This window comes from Ptychodera flava, chromosome 9, assembly GCF_041260155.1.
Source record: "Ptychodera flava strain L36383 chromosome 9, AS_Pfla_20210202, whole genome shotgun sequence".
NCBI lineage: Eukaryota > Metazoa > Hemichordata > Enteropneusta > Ptychoderidae > Ptychodera > Ptychodera flava.
In genome coordinates, this window is record NC_091936.1 from 16651216 (window position 1) to 16676338 (window position 25123).

Below are 25123 nucleotides of genomic sequence, written 5' to 3' on the forward strand. Positions count from 1 at the left end.
TTAATGCTAGAACCAGGGATTGAGGACTGCCCCTTTAAGCAGACAATAGATTTGACAGCAGAATGCAATTTGCAAAATCGTAACACTATAAGATGGCATACAAGGACATGGCCCCTCATAGACACTGTGTCTATGAGGGACCATGTCCTTGTATGCCATCTTATTTGTCTCACCAGTTGACTATCGATAGGATCAACTGCCAAACTGTTGATTCCCCTCCCTAATCCCCTTCATTAATTTCTTCTACCGATCACCAACTCGGAGGCTTATCGCTCTGACCAAATAACTCGTCAGCAGCTCCTAAGGGAAAACACGAATATTGCTTGCAATACCCTGTGCTGATACCTCAGGTTGCTGTAAGTAAGATACTGATGTTAACTGTTTAAATATAAACACTGGAGAAATCAAGACTGCCTTCTACAATCACGTTTTCCCTACAAGTCGACCATCCTCGACAGAAAAGGAGTATGGCCAAAAACTATCCCTGCCTTGGTTCTGATGAGCGTAAGGATCTAGATTTATTGGAAATGCGAAAACTTTGACCGTATGGAAGGTGGCTACTGGGAGCTTAAACTATGATTCTCGCAGAAGCGAATAATTTGAAAATATCGCTTAGTTCAGAAGAACTTGCACGAGAACAAAGACTGGTGTTAGTAGGACAAGTCACCGTCCCTCCCTAAGCGGTGGAAGGACGTACGGTGGTCAAGTGACACGTTAAACACATAAAGGCTTATTTCGTATCGGTTTTGATTAATCTGACAAAAACAAATGTTAGAATTCAACGATGCTCGGTCCTTGATCAAACAGTGTATGATGAGATCGTATTGTATCTAGACCTTTACCGACGCCAAATACGTCATATGCGTTTCCTTCTACAGCATGACCTACAAAAGGTTTTATTCCGTTCGCCCAAGGCCTTTTCTTTGCAAAGGAGCAAGAAACGCGATAGTTGGAAAGAAATTTTACAATCGTGCGTTACTAGTATTTCAACGACTTCAACAGCTAGATTTTCCTGTCAGCAGTCCAAACATTTTAGTGCTCACAACAGCAGACAGATACAAGTTGGGAAAGTCTTACAAGATTACAACAATATTCTAGTCACCTACTATTTCTAAAAGGTATGTCACAGGAGCTGAATAGTTTAATTTCGTCATCTCAGTACAATATGTGGTACACTTTGCTTCAATACTATGTTTTGTCCACTATACAGCACTTACATCTTTTTCAAAGGCAGAAACGCTATTTTTTTCCACTATTCTGGAAATTTTTGTTTCATTTGAGTGAAATTTTTGAAAGTTGAAATTTGAAATTTTTGTTTCATTTTTTGTTTTCATTTTTATTCCAGGGATTTTGAAAAATTTTAGTCAGCAATTAGTCTGAAGCATTTCCCTCTTCACCGTAAGAGGTCTAAGAGTGCCTTCAGTTATTATGCAGAGTTGGATGACAAAATGCTTGGGTGCTCATCTTAATTTGGAAAACTTTAAAAGGGTGGCGGTTCGTGTCTATTTTTGCACCGGGGGCGGGCGCGTCACTTGACTGTATATGTCCACCCACTCTAAAAGCCTTTTCAGTCAAAAGGAAGATGCCTTCAAGGAAATGAAGTGATTCTCCGTACGTGCTTTTCTCTGGAAACTGTAGTCTGAATACTGCAAGACTTGCTTAAAAAATGATGAAAACTGTCATTTTGCCAAATCCTCCAGTGTGTAATCTTTAAATTATCCCATTTCGAAATCAAGGGTAAAAATCAGGCCTCGTCGTGCAATGGTTTGCCCTAGAGAAAAATATTCCCAACTATTTACCGACTCTTTGAATTCAAAATGCCCGCTTTCCTGGGTTTACTCTAGGGGGAGTAATAAATTTTCGGTTTTCACAAAAATAAGCCGGTCGAAACTTAAATTATTATATGAGCTTCGAAATGAACCCCCGGACTAATAAATGGTATAATACCAAAACAGTATTGTAGAAGTTCGAGAGTCCGAATAAATGCCGCCCGGGCGTATTCTACCTTAAATGGAATTTCAATAGACTGTGACGCCAAATCATGGACTGTAGTTTCTCTAGGGTCTATGGTCATATACAGCTCATTTCAACATAACTGTAAATACCAAAGCGACAAATATATCGAAAAAGTAATGCAAATTTACTAAACCAATAGCCCGAGATTATGAACTTTAACCTCCTCTAAGGGAGTCGTCAATTTTATTAGTGGATGGGCGTTCATTAACTTTGACAGGGACACATGCTGAATTTGCCGGTTTGTCAGCGACCATAATAACTGAACGATTCCTGAGAGAGAAAACTAATTGCAAAGATAGTAATAGGATGATGTAGACCATTTTTGTAAGTTTTTCTGCCCTATGGCATTTTTAGTGTTAATACGGTCTTTCGGTCTTTAATTAAGATTCCTTTTGACAGTGCTTTGTGTATCAAGAAGCTGAAATTAAATCTATCATATGTTGAAAGTAATTTCAAAACTTTGCGGTCAAAGCTGGAACCTTTTAGGTATTTATATAGTAAATGCAAGAAATTGCGGGTCGTTAAAGTGAATGAATTCACCAGTGTGGCATCAGAGATACGTCCCTCGAGAATGATACATATAGCGACACACAGGACCTTAGGGACCTGCACGAAAATCAAGATATTGATATGTCATTTTGACGATATCTGTGATATTTACAGTAAAGAACCGTATTTTGTGTTAATGTTTTCCTCTCTCTCTTTAGTTAATACTTTAATTGAAAACACTGAACACTTGAAAACACACTACTGTTAGTCTGTAAACGCTGACTAATGAGCTACGAGTTAAACATATCACGGGATCAAATCAATCAGACAACATCTCGCGAATTACAGATGACCGCGAATTACAGATGACCCGAAAGAAATTCTTTCACGTCTTCAGCATATCGCGAGATGTTTGTCAGACTTGAAGTTTATCTACCAACATGCTCGGTACATCTTGTCAAAGGGAGGGGTCGTCGGGTCAACGTACCTAGGATACCGTGTTTACATTAGTCGTATGGGTCCCATACGACCGGTGAGCACAGTTCCGACGATCCCCTCCCTCTTAACAGTTGTGATTTTCTATCATTGTACCATGTCTCTCCTGTGTGCTTTAGGGAAGATGAACGTATAATGATGATGATGATGATGAGAACAATCAAAGTAAGACTTTCATGGCCATATGGTTGTGATGATAAAATGAGAATAAAATCAACTCATTGAGATTGTTTTCTGGAACTTTACAAGTCAAAAGCACCCAAAATCAAATATGGAAATGAGGCTAAAGTAATTAAATTCTTTGTTTTGCGTCCCCACCCGCGTAGGTTTTTAAGGTTTTCATGAAAAACACACACAATGTATTTGAATAGGAAATTTTAGGACATGACCGCTTAGCTTTTCTGAAGTTAAATTTTGTTACAATTTTTTATTTGCTGCAATCAAATTACATTGTGTTAATTTTCTTATGTGTTTTTTTTCAGCCGCTTAGACTCGTACCTTTTCCCATTTAGAGTGGACGCAAAACAAAGAATTTAATTACTTTGGCCTAACTGGAACGGGTATAGTCATCCTTAGGAACCTATGAATAGGCTTTAAAGCTATTACACAAGCAGTTTCGAAACATTATGATTTTGTGTCAAAAAATGACAAAATCGGGTCCAAATATTTACAGATCTAAGTTTTATCATCATTTGATTTTATGATGATAAGGTCATCCAAAAGAATCTAAAAACCTAATTTGAGACCTATCAGACAAGCAATTCCTGTAGAAAAGACTAATGAACCAAAAAATGGGGGGGGGGAATGTTATAAATAAAAGCATGCAAATTTTATGCTAATTTGAATAGATATCGAATATATGACTCCTATCAACTGTTATGCCAATATCAAAGTAATAATGCTATATATTATTAATGGAAATTTTGAAATGTATGATCAATCATAATTATATAATTTGTTCTTAATTGTGCAAGCCATATCCAAGATGTCCACTCAGTTCTTAATCCAAACATTCAACACACAGAAGCTTGTCACATTTTGTGTTAGTTCTTGAGTTATGAGCGCCACAGATTTACGTCTAGAGACGGACAGATGGACGGACGGACAAACAGACAGATCGGCACACAGAGGGACTGACAGAGTGATGATACTGGCCCTCAAGTATGCCTTCGGCACACGGGAGCCAACAATAAAAAATAATCGAAAACTTGCGTCATCGATATTTCAAAGGAGTAGCAGTCGTCTGTTTGCAAGTGGTCCGTAGATAATTTAAATCGACGTGAGCGTATACTTTTGCTGATACAATATACCCTGTCCATGGGGATATACGAAGAATAACGGTTACAAGGGTCACATCCGGGAGATTAGCATTCTTGATCCTCATCCATAATTATCAGGCTACGCGATTTCCATTGGGACCCATCAAAGTGTATAAGGAGGGAAGATTAGCGACAGATACACAGTGCTGACAGTTACTAGTTATTCGCGTAGTTGCGTGATCCCGAGCAAAACGTTAAACCCTGTAAGTTGTCCCGTGGTAAACGTGCCTTTGCAAATGCTGCACCCTTGTTATGGAATCAGCTCCCCTAGATAGACAATGCGATAAACTGACGACTTTTAAGACAAAACTGAAGACCCTTCTTTTTAAAGTGGCTCACAATGTCAGAGATCAGCGTTTGAAATTTTGTCTACCTGTTTGACTACAATGATTTTTTGGGGGGGTTTACCGTGATTTTTTACTATCTTGTAAAGCGCCTATGAACTTTTAAGGAAATATGGCGCTCTATGAATGTTTTAAATTATTATTAATATTATTATTAAATAATCACTGTATAGATTCTATATAGGAACACGTGTCTGTAAAAGGAGGTGCCTTTGCAAATATAAGCACAGAAAGGAGAAGGGACAGACAGAAGGAATAAGAAAGAACACTTGGCAATATGTGACATCCATGTTTAAGAAATAAACGATGTTATCTTTGAAGACTTTGGGCTTCTACTCTGTTTCTGTATCCCGACGTCCTCTCACTTGCTATTCCCCGAAGGGAGACAGTGATAAGTAATACATGGTGGAGAATCCGGGTATCGATCCGCCTCTCGCTAGCTATTCCCCGAAAGGAAATGGTGAGTAGTAATATAAGCAAGAATAAAAGATGTAAGACACAAACCGACTGTGTTGCCAACTTGGACACAAGAATATTGGGGTAAGGACCACCACAAGGTACAGCTGGTGGAAATTTGAAACTATGACTATCAAAAACAACTGCCGGTGATCTTGAAATTGCTGAAATTTAATGAAGTGAATGCGTTCGCTAACCGATATAATGTATCCTTTTCAGCTCTATATCTATCTGAAGAGAGGTTCAAAATGTATTTTTCGGGTATCGGTGTCACGTCGATTATCGCCAAATCGTAACCATGAAATACTTACACGTGTAGTTGCGACACTGAAAGAAGTGTCAGACTGGCTGGGATATCCATGAGACCTCACACTACATACTTCATTGACACAAAACGTATCAATCCATCGTTTTCTATGGGTCACTTCAGCCCTACATTCCATCGCACACTCGCCCCGCTGCGTCTCCTGTTTTATATTCATTTGTGTGGTTATCAATCACATGTGCTTTGTACAAATGGCAGTTTTACGTGTAGTTGGGGTCTCGTAACAAATATTTTCAAACTTTTGCTGAAACAGGAAACTTGAAACTGTGCTCTTTCCTAATCAAGAATGCAAATAAGGGGTCACCATGCGACGTTTGGGAATGGATAAATAAATTACCTAAACCTGACTGATATTTGAAATCCAAAATGGCCGCCACACTCTGTGTTAACTCAATGGGGAAAGAGTAAAGTTTGGATTTTCACGAATTTCAGCAAAACGGTGAAACACTTCGCGCACACACTCTATAGGTTTCAAAATGAGTCGATCAAGCAGCAAGACAGCAAGCATTATAAAAAATTGAGTGTCAGAATATCTGTCCCAGAGTAGCATTCTACTTCTGATATATCTGTCAGTGAAATTTAAAGCCCCAATAGCTGCGAATGTGTAAAAAATGTATTCAGTTTTCCAAAAGGTTTCTTTGAATAGACCCCTGGACCCATGAAAGACTAAAGAGTATGTAACACTCTCATCAGTGTCGAAAGTGGCATGTAAATTCAAACGTTTTAACATCATTTTAGATTTCCCGCTATTTTCAAAAACTAATCATATGACAGAGAAAATAAAGATTACAACAACTAAATGTTGGCCATCGTGTGTTGTGCATTCAAGTTAATGGCATCATGCTATGAACACGGTATGATAACGATGTGTATGTGCAGGAGATAATGTGGTTTTTTAAGCTCTTTTCCATGGGGCGCCATTTTATAAGTGCGGCAACCGTTTATTATTCAGCCTGTTAAAACGTGTAGACATGGTCCAAAGTAGCGTGCAGTGATACTTCTATACATGTCCCTTATTTCGAGCATTTACACAAACCAACTTTGGTCTGAAAATAAAATCATGAACAAATGCATGAAATTCGCAGCCATTGGGGCTTTAACTGTACGTTGACCGCCATGCTTACATTGAGAAAATTCTCACTGATAACTTCCACATATTGACTAGACTTGTAATTACGTACTTATTGAATAAACTGTTTTGTTCAGACTCGGGTACAGTGACGTCATTCTGTAAAATCGCTTGCGTCATGATCATGAAAACACAACGCTATGTTGCTTCGAAGTAAACAACGTTTCCTTCAAGTGTTGCACCGTCGTGGTTTCGACGAGTTTGCCCAAGCTTAAATGACAAATAAACAAGACGCAGACTACAATGTCAGGTTTAGACGTAAGAAATTTCAAATGCCTAAATAAACCTTGTTTAAACAAGTTACGACAAGAACCTGAATCTTTGAGGCGTCATAGACAAATTGAATTCACCAGAGCGCTTACACGCTTAGCACATTAATAAGCGCCACGAGGCAGTACGTTGGTTAAAGTACAGCTCGAAAGTCGAACCGCAGGCTTAAAAGTGCTTGTACATCAATATTGTCGATTATTCCACTCGATCTCACTGACGTAGATTAAAACAGGGGCCCCCGTCGGGCTTGACATTCGCAATGATTGTCATGCTACGATCGACGTCACTTGCTATCATTAAATTATTTTTTTGAATAAAAAAAGAAATTGGTTTTGACAAGGCAGAGTGTAGACAAACCACAGTGTCATCCTCGTTCGAACACCTGATCCTGTCCACCAAGTCATCGGGGGCGATGCCAGCCAGCCGTGTAACCTCGAGGGAAACTGCGTTCTTGCCCCCAAAAAGTAAACTCCCCTGCTATATCAACAAGGTGACCAAATATGGATGGATAATAGTGAGTGTAATACCATCATACGGTGACTCATTATAGCAGACATGGCCATCAAATATTGACTACACTGTTCTGACTTGTACACGTGCACAAAGAATTCTGTCGTACTCTATATTCTGGAGTACCCTGACTTGACACAAAATTCCACTGAGATCCTCCGAAACATATTTTCAGCAAAAACTGGAAAATATGTTTCTTTACATTCTCTCGAGGTTCACACTTTAATAAAGTTGATCACATGACTGCTACACGTGATTTTCAATGTGTCGTATGCTTTCACCGAAAATGCCCCATGCATGTTGCAAAAGGCATGCTTAAGATTGAGATTCCAGGAAACAAAGTCTGCACCATGGAGAGAAGTTTGACAGCTGTTGCCGATTAGAAATTAGCGCATTGGAAATATTAACAGCGACGAAAGCTTAATAAATAAAACGGAACTTCACGGTAGATTTGTGTAAACACAGGAAATACCTAACCGTGCCGTTCGCATGACTTTCGTTCTGAACTGCGCACGTATCTGTCGGGCAAACGGCTAAATCGTCCTGTAATTTCACACAATAGTTCGTAACCTTTGCGAGAGATTTTGTGCGGAGTTGAAATCTACATGTAGGCCTATGGGTTAAGATAGTATGCGACTCGAAAGTTGAAGACTTAAACTTTTGTTCAAAATTTCCTATACGAAATTTTCAACCATTCTCTTACCAAATCAACAATAAAAATCAAGGGTCACCGTGCAAATTTTGCGATTTTTGAAATTCAAAATGGCCGCCATCCCTGTGTTAACTCTATGAGGAAAAATTAAATTTTGAATTTTCGAAAAACTAAGAAGGTGAAAAGTTTTCTTTCTCCATGAGCTTTAGAATGAACCCCCACATGTGGTATATCAGAAAAGAATTGTAAAAGTTTGTGAGTCCGAATATCTGTCCCCGAGGCGCGATCTACCTTAAAAGACGAAAACACACTATTCCGTTGAAATGAGGACGGCGGACTACACCGGAAACTGCGAATCTAGGTTGTTGAACCAAAAACTGAAATTTGGTTGTCGAAGTGAAATACCGTGATTTCTGTGTTGTTAAAATATATTTAAGAGCGCTGTAATGAGATAGTGCTTCTGACTGTTAAGAACTGTTTACCACGTTTTTATGACAAGTCCCTCTAGCTCCAAGAACTTTTCACTAGTTTCGTGAAAAGCCTCTTCGACTTCGGCAACTTTTTACGGTGTCTTTGTAAAACATGCGGCAAGCCAGTAACGAGGTTTCATATCCCGAAGCACGGCGCGTTATCCACTCTCTCGTTAATGGTTGTACACGGTTCACAAGTATGCGCCATCAGCGTGTTTGCTACGAGAATTTGGGAAAAAAGTAATTTACTCGCACTTAGGAACTACGGGAAACATATATACTAGCCGCCGTCTCCAAATGACCACCCGGCAGGTGAAATAACCTGTAAGCCTGGTATCACTTGGATGATGCCGACTTTACACCCTCAAATAAATATCGTGATTATTTATAAAAATCATGAAATACCTATGAAATAATGACATTTAAATGACATTTAAAGGACAAGTAACTGTAATTTTGATGATTTTTCACTAGTTTTGTTTTTAAAGTCAACAACAATTATTGTTCTACACCCTAAAGTACGTTAAAGGTATACTGTCACCTGTTCAAATTTTGCCACAGTTACCATGGAAAGAGAAAGTCTAACCAATCACAGATTTTAAGCGGGTGGCCGCTTTTAAAAAACAGCACCCTCACATAGGCATTTTGAATACCAAGGAACGCCCCTTTGACCATATATGGGCATATTTAGATTACAGGTGACTGTATACCTTTAAGATACACAGTATTCGGCATGTTGACTCAGCCTGTAATGTGTAGACTGCATTGTTATTGTTAACAAGTGAATTCTGGTCCGGACTAGAAAACAAATGTAAAATTCGATAGTGTAACAGTGCATTTTACACGTATAGACGCTTTGTTGACAAGCTAAATATAATATGTTTCAACATGCTTCTGGGAATAGAAAAATAAACTTGAATTGATATTAAAAAACAAAAATGGTGAAACAAATTTTCAAAAGTTACAGCTATTGACTGGCACTTCAAGTAAAAATAATGTGGCATGGTTACATATTTGCTCCATCAAACATACAAAGGGCATTGGGAAACTTTTATAGGGTAAGAAAGCAGCTATGAACAGAATGTCAAAACTGCAAAAGTTATAGCCACATATTCCGATCTTTAATACATCTGTTCACGTTTTTTTTCTAATGGCGAATCATTGATTTTTCACTCGGGACCGTTTAAAACAAATGTGCCGCCATGATGTGCCGTCGTACGTTTCCTCAATGCATGAAACCAGCTGGAACGCCTCTTTGAATATATGTAAATTTCAACTGACCGAATAACACGAACGGCTTAAACTTCAGGGTATCTGCTGTTTTACTAAATCGACACACGTCACAGGGTGGCATCAAGTCAACGGAAAACGATAGCGGTAAATTACCCCTCTTTCATCGCTGACCATGTGCACCCATGCTTGAATCTTTGAACACGTGAGCGGCGAACGAAAAGAGGAATGATTCTATGATTCGAACCGGCGATTCGATGGCGTGATATTTAACTACTTTATAAGTCGCCACCTCTATCTGATCCAAACTTCGTGCATGGTCTTCGGCTTTCGATGTTTGATCTCTGTGACTTCATAAACTCACGCGACTTGTTCGTCTTCCATTATTCGTTCATCAATTGACAATTTATCATACATACCTAGTATATGTACGTCTCCTGTGATTTGATATTATATTCAAAAACTTTGATCACCTAGGTACAGCATTGTAACGGAATTAATCTCGTAGTAAAAACAGGACGCACAAAAGTCCTTATTTATAAAAAAAAACTTTTGTAAAAATTACAGACGAACTTTCTGCTTTTTGGGATTGGTAAGAAGTAGACTGCTCTATCAGTCGCTTGGCTTTTCCCGGACCTTCGCGGTCGTCACTGGTTGGCCAAATGTTCTGGGTTTCCCTTTCACCTCGCCATCAACGTGAAAATGTGCCAGATGTGTGCTAACCAGCCCACAGATTTGGAGCAAGTCTATAGGTAGGAAGTAGGAAGTAGGTTGCAAAATTAACTACCGTAGTTTTCTCTGCCATAAGGTACAATGCGCCTCGGGGACAGATATTCGGACTCTCAATTCTTCACAATAGTTTATTGACCTATCACTTGCGGAGGCTCGTTTTGAAGCTTATGGAGTAAATAAATTTTACACCGACTTAGTTTGTGAAAATCGGGAATTTTATTTTACCCCGTAGAGGTGACACAGAGATTGCGGCCGTTTTGAATTTCAAATATCGATTCGGTAAATATTGGGTAATTTGTTTCTCTGGTATTATAATTTTCACGGTGACCCCAAGTTTTCATTCTTGAATCTGAAAGAGAAAGTTTGAAGGTTTGTTGATGGAGGTTCACGTTTTCTGCGTCTATCCCTCCCTTATCCTTGCTCGGTGACGTCAGGTAACAGGAAAAACAACAACCTACTGCATGAAGTGGAGGCACTCGGATTTTTAACTACGTTCTCTGCCGCCACCACAGAAGCAGCGTCTATGCCTTGAAGCATGAAGAAATGACAAAAGTCAAGAAATATTATCCATAAATTTCGCATAACGACTGGGAATTGATATCGTTTAAGGTGACTTCACGAGAAATCGCTGATTAATTTCGACTCCTTAAATCCATAGGTATATTTTAACGGGTATAGAATCAGTAATATGCACGGGTGTGGGTACATGTTTAGGGCTCGTCCATAAATGTCGACGAGCTCTACCCTGGAACTTAATCATTCTTGCTGCAATCGCAATGAAGTAATTAATCACAAAACGAACGCTGGGTGAAAATTGAAGTCGTTCCCGTGTTAATCTTTTTGACCTTTTTCAGGTGTGCTTTCGTAGTGTAGTTGCGTTTCGCTTGATTGCATTTAGCATTACTTCCACCGTGTTTATGTTTCGTGCACGCCGAATAAACCTTTTTGATTTTAATGTATTTTTGTAACATTTATAGCACCTATCGCTTAACGAGCTCGCGCTCACGTCGTTTGTCATCGGGGCGGTTTGCACGCGCAGAGGACTGAAAGAAGGGTCCTGATCATGTACATCTGTTTTACAGGGACATACCAGACTCTTACTTTAATGTGTTGCGCAGTCTTTTAAACATCTAAAAAGATTGGACTATATTATGCAACTGTCTCGATTTGACCTAAGACTAAAGAGAGCAAATGGCAGCCACGTATTGCAAATGTTTGGTACGTTTGTTGGTAAATTTTGGCTAGAAAGATTTCCGAAGTGTCCCCGACCTTCTCCTTTATGGGTAGGATAAAATATGCTTTTGATTACATTGTAATACCAACCCTAAAACTAGGCTAACAATAACACTGAACGCCTCTAAGGGTATGCTTTTCCTCAAAGGAAAGTTTCCTAATTAGGCCACATAAAATGTGTTTCCGGTAACCCTAAACTTTTTTCTCATTTTCAAAAATCACGCATGATTATGGCGAATGTCGCTGTTTTTGATTGGTCACACTGAAATTAAAAATGGAAATTAGAAAAAGTTCCCGACCTCCCGACCGACCTACCATATTTTCCTGAGGAAAATTATTCACACAATTATTTTCCTTACGCCTTATGCTGATTTCAGCTTTGGAGATCCGAGGAAAGCTTGTTATGGGGATAAAGCGGTTGTTTAATTCAAAGGTTAAACGATGACTTCTTAAATTTCTTTGTTTTGTTTAGTTCTCGAAAAAATACATGCTATACCAACATTCGACTAAATTACGAGCACCACTTTCAAGACAAATTATTGAAAGACTACACACGAACAGCACCATGGCTTGGACAGAGTGAGGGTATATAGTCACGACGCGACGAACCCAAATCTCTCTGGGCAGTGTGGGCTATTCGATGACCCTTCCATAAACATGAGCACAATATACGGCGGAATCTCGTCTTTGCTTGGCATAGCCCCGGAGCAGGATCTACTCACAGTCATGAACGGCAGAGTTTCACCTGCGTTTGCTTGTCAGCAATCAATGCCTTTATGAAGAAGTTTTCAAAACAGATGCAGCGCTGTCTTTAGAAGCAATAGTAGATCCCTGAGACTTTTTATCGTAAGTGTCCGGCTGTTACTTACGTCATTAAGATACTACCTGAGAGAAGAAATTAGACACAAGACTATTAGTTTGCAAAATACACTTCCTCTTTGACACCTGCCACGGCGCCAGAGGGGTAGAAGCTTGTAACGTAGAGAGGATGCGATTCAATGTCGCCTATACTCATTGCGAACAAGTCTCGCCCTATGCGAGACCTAAGAATACGTGAAGGAAGCGCGCCAACGTCGACTTGCTCCAAGTTTGTAGGCATATCAATATCAAAGCAGAGTAAATTGAAGGAATACACTCCAGCAGACTGCCGCGTTATTATGGCAAGCTGCTGCGTAGATCGAGGGGTAGAGGCGCCTGTCAATCAAGCAAATGTGTTCCCACGTTCATTTCTAGAGATAAGAATATAGATTGAAATTGGGGTAGAATGTAGAGGGAATCTAATGAGCGATAAACGTTGACAAATTAATAATGGTGCCACGACAGAATTCAGCGTGGTTTGTCTTTCCCTTGAAGACACGCTGCAAAGCGCTACTGAAGGAAAGACGATTGAAGGGATGTTGATGATGATGGCGATGAAGACAGTGATGATGATGATGATGATGATGATGATGATGATGATGATGACGACGACGACGACGACGATGACCATGATAACGATGATGACAATGATGGCGACAAGGACGACAACAACGACGAAAAACGATGGTCATGATATTGATGATGACGATAATGATAATGAAAACGATAATGGCGGTGATGGTGATGATGACTATGATGATGTTGATGATGATGATGATTATGATGATGATGATTATGATGATGGTGGTGATGATGATGATGACGACAACGACGACGAAGACGACAACGATGATGATGATGATGACGACGATGATGGTTATGATGATGGTGGTGATGATGATGACGGAGACGATGATGATGATGATGATGATGATGATGATGGATGATGATGATGATGATGACGACGACGACGACGATGATGATGATAATAACAGTGATTATTGAATGTGATCATCACTGTAAAGATAGACACAACGACGACAACAACAATAGCCGCAATATAAACAATATTGTTCATTATTATCATTATCATTACCATCATCAAATAATTCTCAAAATCTTACCACACTACTACCCCTCAGTACATTTTATATCATTCGGTTCCCGATTTAATTATTTTCACGAAAGTTTTATAATTATATTATTTTTTAATCTATCCTTTTCCACGCCATCATTTTTCCCCGATTGAAGTTCAACAGTGAACAACGTTTGTCCAGTGGAATCAAAGTAACAAATTCTCCTTGAACTGCTCCAACGTACTGACCTCGTTGAATCAAATCACGATCTAACTAATTTCAAAAGATTATTCAGATTATTTACGTCTTCGTCCCTGTGTCTCCTGGGAGCTACATCTATACCGCTGTTTGATATGGCGACGCAACGCTTTATTTCAATGATTAATCACGCGAGCGGAAACGCCACTTTTTATTCATCTTATTCGACTGTCTCGAATTATTAAGGGTACCAAAAACCAACAACATTTATTTCCATCTTGTGAACAGCGCCAGGACATCGAAAGTACATTATTCTCAAATGGAAATATCACAGGTACTTTATTTCCAAATGGAATTATCATGTCCTTGGATTTTGATATGAATGATTATTGACTTCACAAAGTTCGCCCTCCTCGTCGCTACGTTCAATTTTCCATTACGTCTCTGGATGTTACAAGACGACTGAATGAAATCCCGCTGAACAAGCGAAATGTCAATACCTTATCGGATGTACAAATCACACACCACGTTCTGACGTGGGCCTAGTGTCTTGGTTATCACTTAAATGTTATTCCATTCAATTCATCGATTACATGGCTTCCAAAGACACCCGCGTTGTTTTGCGGCTAGAACAGGCCCACAAGGTTACTTGTGCGTAGGACCATTCGAGTGCAAATGTCTACATAAATCTCTCTCTCTCTCTCTCTCTCTCTCTCTCTCTCTCTCTCTCTCTCTCTCTCTCTCTCTCTCTCTCTCTCTCTGCATGAAACTTAAGTAACGCATATATTACTTTGTACTTGAAGTAATTTGTGTTATTATTTATAACACTCTGCTTGTAGCATCGAGCACTGTAATTTCCCGCGAAACACTGTATACTTTGATAAAAATAAATAAATAAATAGATAAATAAATAGATAAATATATATATATTACTTATATATATGTGTGTCTTTGTTTATATATCATAATTTATACCATTTGTATACATATATGAACACACACGCGTATATACAACTTATACATACACACACACACACACACACACACACACACACACACACACACACACACACATATATATATATATATATATATATATATATATATATATATATATATACATATATATCGAAGTATACAGATGTCCTCGTGGGAAATTACAGTGCTCAATGCAAAAGCAGAGCGTTATAAATAATCAGATTACTTCAAGTACAAAGTAATGAAATCTATTAAGTTTCATGTATCTCATATATATATATATTATATATATATATATATATATATATATATATATATATATATATATATATATATATATACTATCCATACATGATCTTATATATAGTGAAATACATTCTGTCGCGTCGTTACTGCTGACAATAGCGAGTAAAGGTACATGATATACGATCAAATTGTTATTTTTCTAATCAACAAAACGTTTCAGACACTGTCAAAAGTGAGATCATTTGCCACTTCTCAAGGACTGCTTGCATCAGGTGTGAAGACGACTAGTCCTTCGGGACGACAGATGTTTGAAACTTATGCGTTGTACGTTTCATCAGAAGCGTATAAATAACATAACAGAGACAACTTAGACAAAGGCCAGGCCGTCAGCTTTGTGTGCGATTCATCACCCAAGCGTGATAGAAAAGGCATAAGCAAGGTCATGTGAAGGTTACAAGAAATATACATGGAAATAAGCAAATGTTGATGTCAGTTATATTTGCATTCGTCCTTGGCGGATCGGAAAAAGCGTCCTTGGTCGTTTTTTTCATTTAATGTTATCTAGATATATTAATTACGCGCATTTTTAAACGTCTGTATATACCTGCGCAGTTGTATATACACTGTATATACAGAGCGAGAGAGAGAGAGAGAGAGAGAGAGAGAGAGAGAGAGAGAGAGAGAGAGAGAGAGAGAGAGTGTGTGTGTGTGTGGGGGGGTGGGGCTTATTACACGCATTTTAAATAAAATATGCGCAGTCTGTATATACCGATAAAATTATCTTCACATCTGTAATTTATGATTTCTTGTTTATATATGTTGGTATTTGCGTCAACGTAACTGACAGTGTGCCAATCTACGCCCAACAGTGAATATAAAAGATCACCAGGGAATTGTGTGTGAAACAAGCGTGCCAGATGTGATCGTAAACGCAATGATCATTTGGTTCCCCCGCATTTCAGTTAAATTTGATGAGTGTGAACTCAATGTAGGTTACGAGCGAATATGTCGTTGGAAAACGCCGCGTTGAATAGCACTGTGTTCCACACATATATTCAGTGACGTTGGTCTTCCTTCGTTCAGTCCAGAGTGAAATGTTGAATTTGCTATTTGTAAGACTGCAGATCTGGCGCCTTAGAAAGACTCTCTTTCCAAAAAATTAATATCGCTTACTTACCGGTCTTGTATACCAAGCACTGGCCACCGGTTATGAATTGTACGCGTAATGCTAAAATTTTTAAATACACTGCAACCGGGGAGGGGGTGGGGTGGGGGGGGGGCATTTTCGCAATGTCACACTGTGTTGAACGGTAGGGGATTAAAGGTATACTGTCACATGTTCCAATTTGCCACAGTTACCATGGAAAGAGAAAATCTAACCAATCACAGATTTTAAGTGGGTGGCCGCTTTTTAAAAACAGCGCCCTCACATGGACATTTTGAATACCAAGGAATGCCCCTTTGACCATATATGGGCATACTTGGATTACAGGTGACTGTATACCTTTAAAGGAACAGTAGCTGTAAGTTTGAAGTATTTTTCAGTTTTTCAATTTGCATGTCAAGTGTAAGTTCTTGTTCTACTCCCCAGAGCATGCTGAAACAGCTGCTACTATTTAGATTATCAACACATTGTCTATACATGTAAAATGACTGTTATTGGTTACTCATGGATTAAAATCCGGACCAGAATTCACTAGTCAATAAAACCATGCATTCTACACATGTACAGGCTAAATCGACAAGCTGACTACTGTATATCTCAACAGGCTTTCGGCAGTTGAACAAGACACTGTAGTTGACAATTAAAAAAGTGAAAAAAATACCGCCGAAAGTTACAGCTACTGGTCCTTTAACCTTGGAAAAAGAACAAGTGTGGCACCTGTCTGGCCGTTACCAGTATAAAACTAAAACTAAGACTAAATATAATGGAACGATATTTTATAGCTTTATCATGCTGCCGGGCATAATCAAAGCAAGTACGTGAGTTCATATATCTTTCGTTGCGGCATCCAACAGTATAGTAGGATAAGTCATGAGACGGTATCCGCACAAATCAGAAAAAAAAGGCGGGTCACATTTTTTTCCCTCGGGCGGTTTTGACAAAAAAACAGGCGACGTCATGCGAGAAGCCGGGCCGTGATTAAGACCAACATTAGCTTAGTTTGGGGGGAATAAAAACGTAAATTTGGGTAATGATTGTGACAGATGTACAGAGCGAGGACGACAGCGCGGCCATTGGTGAATGACGTTTTTGTACCATTGTTGCTGACAATCGGGAGAGAGGAACTTCTATCTCGCCCAAGGGCATTCGGAAATGACAGATGGAGCGTTGCGGGTTTCCAAGACCACAGTTGCTCAAATTTCGAAGGATCATTATGTTTACTCTATACACCCACTCATGAAACGAGTAAGTTTTTAAAGTCTGTGAACTCATTCGTATACACGCATTCTTTCTACACGAGTCGAAGCGGGGTCGAAGCATGATATTACGAAAGCAGACATTTTAACCGCCGGTGTTTTTGCAACGGCTTTAGGCAGAGTAGCTTCCAAACGTCGCTGTAACAAAAGGTGATCGTCACACGCATGACGTCAGTGTAAATAATAGTATTGATTGGTTGAAAACAGTAAAGGTTCGTCTTTTTTGTAAAATCACGGTAAAAACACAATGCTGCCCGAACTTGAAACTTGGCGTTGAAAGTTATCAAGTACTATGTGCATGGAACGACATACCCTGTCGGCTAAAAATGAATAAAAAATTAACAATTGAATCAAATCTATTATTAATATAGGGCAACACCAAGGTCAAACGAAGGTAAAAACTCTATTTTCGGCAACTAGGAATGTCTATCGTTTCCCTGAAATCCGACTATCGGGCAAACTGTAAATGCTGCAGTTATTCTGGCTGAGATAGCATAAAAAATTTCCTCGGCTGAAAAACCGGGGAAATTATCCTGGTACCTTAATCACAGTAAGAATAGCAAGGACGTCTAGATTAAGGAAAATGATATATCCCAACCAGCCCGCTATTGTACATGTTCTATTGTCCAATTATTCTGTAGCTTAGCCTGTGTTCGCAGGGGTTTGCGGTGAGCCATCAGGGCAGAGCAACAATCATTTCCGCTTTAGCATCGCTTTGCCAAGCCATCGTCGTAAACCACGCGCCTCTTTACGGCAACAGCTCAGCGCTACCTTGATTTTTGCGCAGGTCAGCGGAGCGGAAATCATTGCTCTGGCAAGCGAGAATGTGCCAAGCCCGTCACTGTTCTACACAGTCGACGAAATGCAGTACAGTGTATGTTTATCAGTCAGAAAAGTGAAGTGCGTGATATCGGTTAGAAAGCAAATAGCTCTTTTTACCGTGAAACTGGTCGATGCACAGCAGGGACGCCCAACTCCACCGGCTAAATCGATGGCGACATTGTGATCGTCAAGCGGCACTGGTTTTGATTCGCTTTCCCGAATTCCGCAGGACGTACATGCAGCGACGACGGTTTCCCATCGTCCTTGCCGTTGACATGTGTTCACACCGAATGAAGCAAGAAATCTGCGCCGAGTTGTTTGGACTAGTTTATGATACAGTAGGGGTGGCAGGACACATAGTGATGTACTAAATTTTACACACCTTCTAGTTAAATCGAAGCCATTATGATCACTATTGAATGTGGGAATGGCATATATATATATATATATATATATATATATATTATATATATATATATATATATATATATATATATATATATATATATATATATATAGGCCATTCCAACATTCAACAGTGATATACATACACAAAACAAATACATGACTATTTTCACAAGGATAAACAAGTTTACATTCCCACTATAAATTTGTTTCGCATGGCTGCACAGGTCGGGTGGTTGTGTTCGACTGTAGACAGTAGAAGCGATATATTGTTGATGGTCCGACTGGTGAAGTTCAAAGTGTGAGTTGGTGTATGTTATGTTTGGAGATGGGTCGTTGAAGATAGCCTTTTGTTTGACGCATTGGCACCTGAGAGAATTCTGGGAATTTGCATATATTTGGCTGATAGTGATAACATCATATTTAGAATGGTTTCTGTCCATGCCAATATCAGTGTAGCAATTTACTGACTATATGAAACAAAATTTGCAGCGCGAATGTAAACTGATTTATCTTTGTATAAATACTAGTTTATCTAGCTCTGCTTTGGTGGCGGGCATTCTACTAAAGCTGATCTTGAACCTCACACATACGTATATACATACATACATACGTACATACATACATACATACATACATACATACATACATACATACATACATACATACATACATACATACATACATACATACATACAGACATACAGACATACATACATACATACATACATACATACATACATCATACATACATACATACGTACATACGTACATACGTATATCCATCCAACCATCCATCCATCCATCCGCATACATACATATATACATAAGTACATACGTACAATGTATAAGCCCATCGTTTTGTAAAAAATCCATTAATTTTTAAGTACACTGCGGTCACATTATCTACCGTATTCGTGAAGAATGATTCCGTTCACTTTTCTGAACACGGATTATAATATTTCTATAGAGAAACACGCGTGTAATCTGATTTGATACGTTCAAAGCCGTCACAACAATGAAATCGTTAGTGCAGAGTCTCCATACATAGCCCAACATGCATTTTATCGCAAACCTGGAAACGAATCTGGATCCACTGCGATTTTATCACGCCTCTGGCATTAAATTTTTTTCTTCAAACAACAATGTCGCCTTTGTTGCAGTCTGCTCAAATTTTCTTCCCTGGGTTAGATTTTCCACCTCAGCGTGTGTAGCATGTTGTTCTGTAAAACGTGATATCTCTTCAACGCTGTCCCGGGAACAAATTGTATCCAGCAAGGTTTCGAAGACGTTTTAAATTACTGGAAGTCTAGCAATCAGGCACTCTTAATACAGGAACGAAATCAATTTTCTTGCACCTACCGAGGAAAATTAGCCACGTTTCTCTAACTTCAGCCCATATGTCATTTAAAAACATCGAACACGAGCTTTTATGCAACAAAATACCAGGAGGGCTTTTTCAATGACTAAATTTTCGGTGCAATAGAATCTATTCATACATGTAATGCATACTATGAACTTCTATACAGCGATGCGAATAGTGCGCCAATAGTGCCGGCTAAATGATGCCCCTCGTTACATTCTTTAAATTTATTACATTGTAGAATGAGTTATGTATTTGGAAAGGTTCTTTCTTTCGTTTTACTAACATACATACATCGAAACGTACGTACGTACATAGATACATAGATACATAGATACATACAGACAGACAGACAGACAGACAGACAGACAGACAGACAGACAGACAGACAGACAGACATACATACATACATACATACATACATACATACATACATACATACATACATACATACATACATACATACATACATACATACATACATACATTTAAAATTAAAAGATAATGGTATTCGGGTCACATTACAAACATATAAATACCTAATTTGCGACACCTTATGTCAGCAAGCAATTCTGTAAATGCCATCTTGAAAAAATCTATAAGCTCATCAGTAGTTTCAAAGCAAGCTAGGGCATTCAAGTACGATGTATTAATACACACGGTGCTTTTACCATCGTACAATCCGTCTAACCATGCTTAATGTTGCCCACATTATCTTGTTCAGTGATGTACACAGAATAGAGGTTCATTCAAAACTCGCAATTTTGACAACCAGGGGTTAACTGTAACCCCACACAATGACACACCTCACGATATCGATGGATTACGATCCCGTTTTTGGTGTTGCAGAGATTTTAATCGGAGTCTGCGATCAATTGCCAGAGTTCACCGAGCGCGATAATCAGAATGCTATTCACCCTAGTTGCTATTCGGGCTTGTAAGGATTCTATTGGTCATAGGCCTACTGGTATTAGCGCTCGATCTTACATTTACGGAAATTGGGTAAAGCCTTGTCAGTTTCATCCTTGATGCCGTTCATTCAGACTTTACAATGGCAACACAGTTAATATCTTCACCGTGTTCACCGCATAAAGAATACTCACGCCATCATATCATGTTCGCTCTGTTGAGAAGCCTCGGGACTTCTCGATCACTGAGAGGGGGGAGAGAGGGGAGAGAGAGGGAGGAAAGATAAGATAAGATTTAGTACTGAGTCTCATTCCCTGTATTTGATCACAATACTCAAAGTTCCCCAGACAACAGTTCAGTCCGTGATTTATAATGGGTTTTCATTCATTCAAAGGTCTACGCATGTAACTAACACGACTGGACATTCGATTACTTCCAACTTAATAGAAATGCGTCAATGAAATTGACTTGGAATTTTGTGTCTGAATGTTGGAGTCAAATATCTCCACCCAATCTTTCCATGATTCGATTGCAGGTCGATCCAAGGACGTTTGAAGGCATTTGACGTTTATGTCCTCCTACTTGCTTGGGAATGTCCTTGGACGGTAAGGTATCTCGGCAAGATTCAAATTGACACTGCCATCTTGCGGCTAAAAAGATCTTCAATAGAAAAGTGATGTATCTGCAAAGGGGCTTTAAATAATTTTCACGGAAAATGACCATATTACAACCGTGTAAGCCTATTTGTTTATTGACATCGCCATTGGGCAGAGTGACGGCATTTTCACTCCCACAGAACTTACGGTGGCGGGAGGAGTCAGTAGGTAGCGTATGGTACCTGTTCGAATTTGCGTTTAGAGCCGGAGGCATACCTCGGGTTCAGAGTGAAAAACGTCATCTCGCTGCCAGCGGTATGCATCTCCCCCGGAAGCTTTACGTGTTCCCCGGAGGCCTTATCTGAGAGAGGCGGACATATAGGCACTTCACTGTACTGCCGAAGCCCCCGTATTCTCAGTGTTAAAATGTTGCAAGGAACCGCTTTGATTGTCAAGGCTACATTGAAGTACGAAAAAAGGTATTGCCAGTCCATCCATCTATCCAAGGGCTGTTTGTAAGTGTGATAGAGACCGTTGATAATGTCTATGTCAAGGTCAAGAATACCTGCCGTGGTTCATGAATAGTTAACCACCCTGTCATCATGGAAAATGTTGAACTCACACTAAAATCGGGATTTTTGAACAAGTCATCAGAAAACAAACAAAGCACCAGAAATAAAAAAATGGCATATTTTTTGAGAGCGAGGCAATGACCTTGTCTCAAGAATATGAACAAAGTACACCTTTGTCGAGATTCTACAAAAACAACGATTCTAAGGATGCCTTTTCATCATAAGACGAGTAGTCTTTCGCACAGTACGTTAATTAAATTCAACGCGTGTCTCCCTCACAGGCAGCGCTGAAGGCCATTAACTTGTCATATGCATTCTACGTCACAGAATCCTCTCGCAAGGCTGTCAATTTTCGATTTCGAATTCTGTGAAATCGCAATCGGATCCACATTCCCATCATGCTTATCTGTAGAGCACACGCAATATTCAACACGCAATTAAACAGAATATCTCGCCGCTTTCTCACCCCCACCTGAAATTAGAAGGAAAATGCCATTCTGCTAAATTTCATGATCGATGATCCTCTTAAATATATATATATATATATATATATATATATTATATATATATATATATATATATATATATTATATATATTTATATATATTTATGTATATATATATATATGTATGTATATGTGTGTGTGTGTGTTTGTGTGTGTGTTGTCGTGTGTGTATTACACACATACATATATAAATATTCAGAGAGAGAGAGAGAGAGAGAGAGAGAGAGAGAGAGAGAGAGAGAGAGAGAGAGAGAGAGAGAGAGAGAGAGAGAGAGATTGAGAGAGCATAAAATTAAGGCTTATACCGTTGAATATAGGAGCGTTTTCCGCAAGTACTAGTATTCAAACGAAGTTGGCAACTGATATAATATTATCCCTGGTTTTCGAATTTACAAAGGTCATGCGTCAGTAAAATTGTCTTCACACCGGATCCGAAACTGATGCTGTCAATCACTGGTTTCCTATTTCCGATTTCGCTTTTTTTAAAAACAACAGCCACGTGACAACAGTGGCTAGTATCATCATTATTAGCGTCGTCACTGTCGTCATGGTCACCATCACAATCACCCAAAAAACCATCTTCATCGTTATCAATATCATAAAGCACGACGGGAACTATTTTTTTACTTTTGAATGCTGCATTTTTATCTTGATAGAAATGCCTGTGTCCGAGCAAATAATACAATTCAATAAATGCTGATTGCAAAAAAAAGTGACTTCATAGATTTCTTTCGCCTCGTATTTGCTTTCCGTTTTGAAAGTCCGTAAAACATGTTACTTTAACAATATCAAATCAATTACCGTCGTTTTTCTGTTACGGCTGAATTCTTGGAAATAGCATATTGGATAAATCCAACGAGGGTCTTTACAAATCAGTACGACTAGTGAATAGAACTGCAAGGGCTTCACAGCGTCGGTTTCGCGCTTTTTTGGCATAAACACGCCTCCCTCACCCCCCCCCCCCTCCGCTATACCTACCCAAATGCTCTCCGTCTCACTTGATCGCCACGGATGATCATATTTTCAACAAACACGCTATTGTGCGGCTTCGTTTGCTGATTCGGCAGTACGGCTCGCGAAAGCGTTGTACAGCCGCAAAAGGTTGATGACTCAAATCGTTTCCATCGCTTCCTGGAATTGAATCAAGGCGTAAATGTCCGGTAAGGTAGCTTGACAAAACAATCCCACCCCTCCGAGCCAATGCAAGAAAAAAGTTATTTGTTTAAAAACTTTGACTTTTCAGAAACCTTTTCTTTAACAAAATATGCATACACACACACACACACACACACACACACACACACACACACACACACACACACACACATACCACACACACACTATATATATATATATATATATATATATATATATATATATATATATATATTATATATATATAACAACAATTGAGACACACTTGTTTCCCCCATTTTCGTGCCTGAGTATTAAATTGTGTTACTTTGCATACAAATATTCGCCAACTGAAATGGCAATCATCGGAGTCCATATATATATATATATATATATATATATATATATATATATATATATATATATATATATATATATATATATATATATATATATATATATATATATATATATATATATATATATAATACCGACACTGGTTTGTCAGATTGTCTTGGTGCGAAGGGTTTCAAATGTCACTGTCTGCAGCATACCCGTGAAATTTAGTATACATGCACAATTTTACAGCAAACATCCTTCGTACGCATCAGTTTCTAAGACACGCTATAGGTGTACAAGTGTTCTTTAAAACCGAAGATATGGGCTGTTGGGGCAGTTCTGTGATTTCAATCAGTGCACAAAGAAGAGACGATGCTCTTCTAATAAACACCACTTCATAAATGTTTTGCAACGGTTTCGATAGATTTGTTACGCCCTCTAGGACGGGTTTGAAAACAAGGTATCTTGGATTGGCGCGAAAAACAACAATTGAGACACACTTGTTTCCCCATTTTCGTGCCTGAGTATTAAATTGTGTCACTTTGCTTACAAATGTTCGCCAACTGAAATGGCAATCATCAGAGTCCATTTGAATCACTTTGAATAAACGTATTCACCATGTTGTTGTCGTATTGCGACAACCACCGACACTCTATAGGTGTCACTCAAGGTTATACTGCAGTACAGAGAACGCAGAAACGTATGTTTTCATTCCGCAGACTAGCCAACTCTACCTGTTTCTGTCTTTGTGTCTATCTCTGTTTGCCCCCCTCTCTCTCTCTCTCTCTCTCTCTCTCTCTCTCTCTCTCTCTCTCTCTCATATCACATATGCAATGAACTCCTCGTCACACCGGCGTTGGAGGCACTCTATTGTCACGATCTCTACACTGGGATCGCGACTTAAGGAGATATGAAAGACAACCAGCTGTGAAGAAATCTCCCATTACGTTGCCAAATAATCGGAGACCGCCATTTTCGAAAATGTCATAAAGACGACTTTTCCTTGACATCATCGCATTTATTGGAATTTA

General features: G+C 39.0%; 1 protein-coding gene across 3 annotated transcripts in view; it reads right to left on the bottom strand.

Annotated features, from left to right (window-relative positions):
• The window catches only part of LOC139140159 (uncharacterized), a 70902-nt gene that overhangs the window by 23537 nt on the left and 22242 nt on the right, over positions 1 to 25123 (bottom strand). The window contains exon 1 of one of the 3 annotated variants that reach the window (XM_070709217.1): positions 18387 to 18577. The exons of the other annotated variants lie outside the window; for them this stretch is intronic. The gene's annotated coding sequence lies outside the window, so the exon portion shown is untranslated. Of the gene's footprint in view, positions 1 to 18386; positions 18578 to 25123 lie in introns of those variants that run through there. 3 annotated transcript variants of the gene reach the window in all.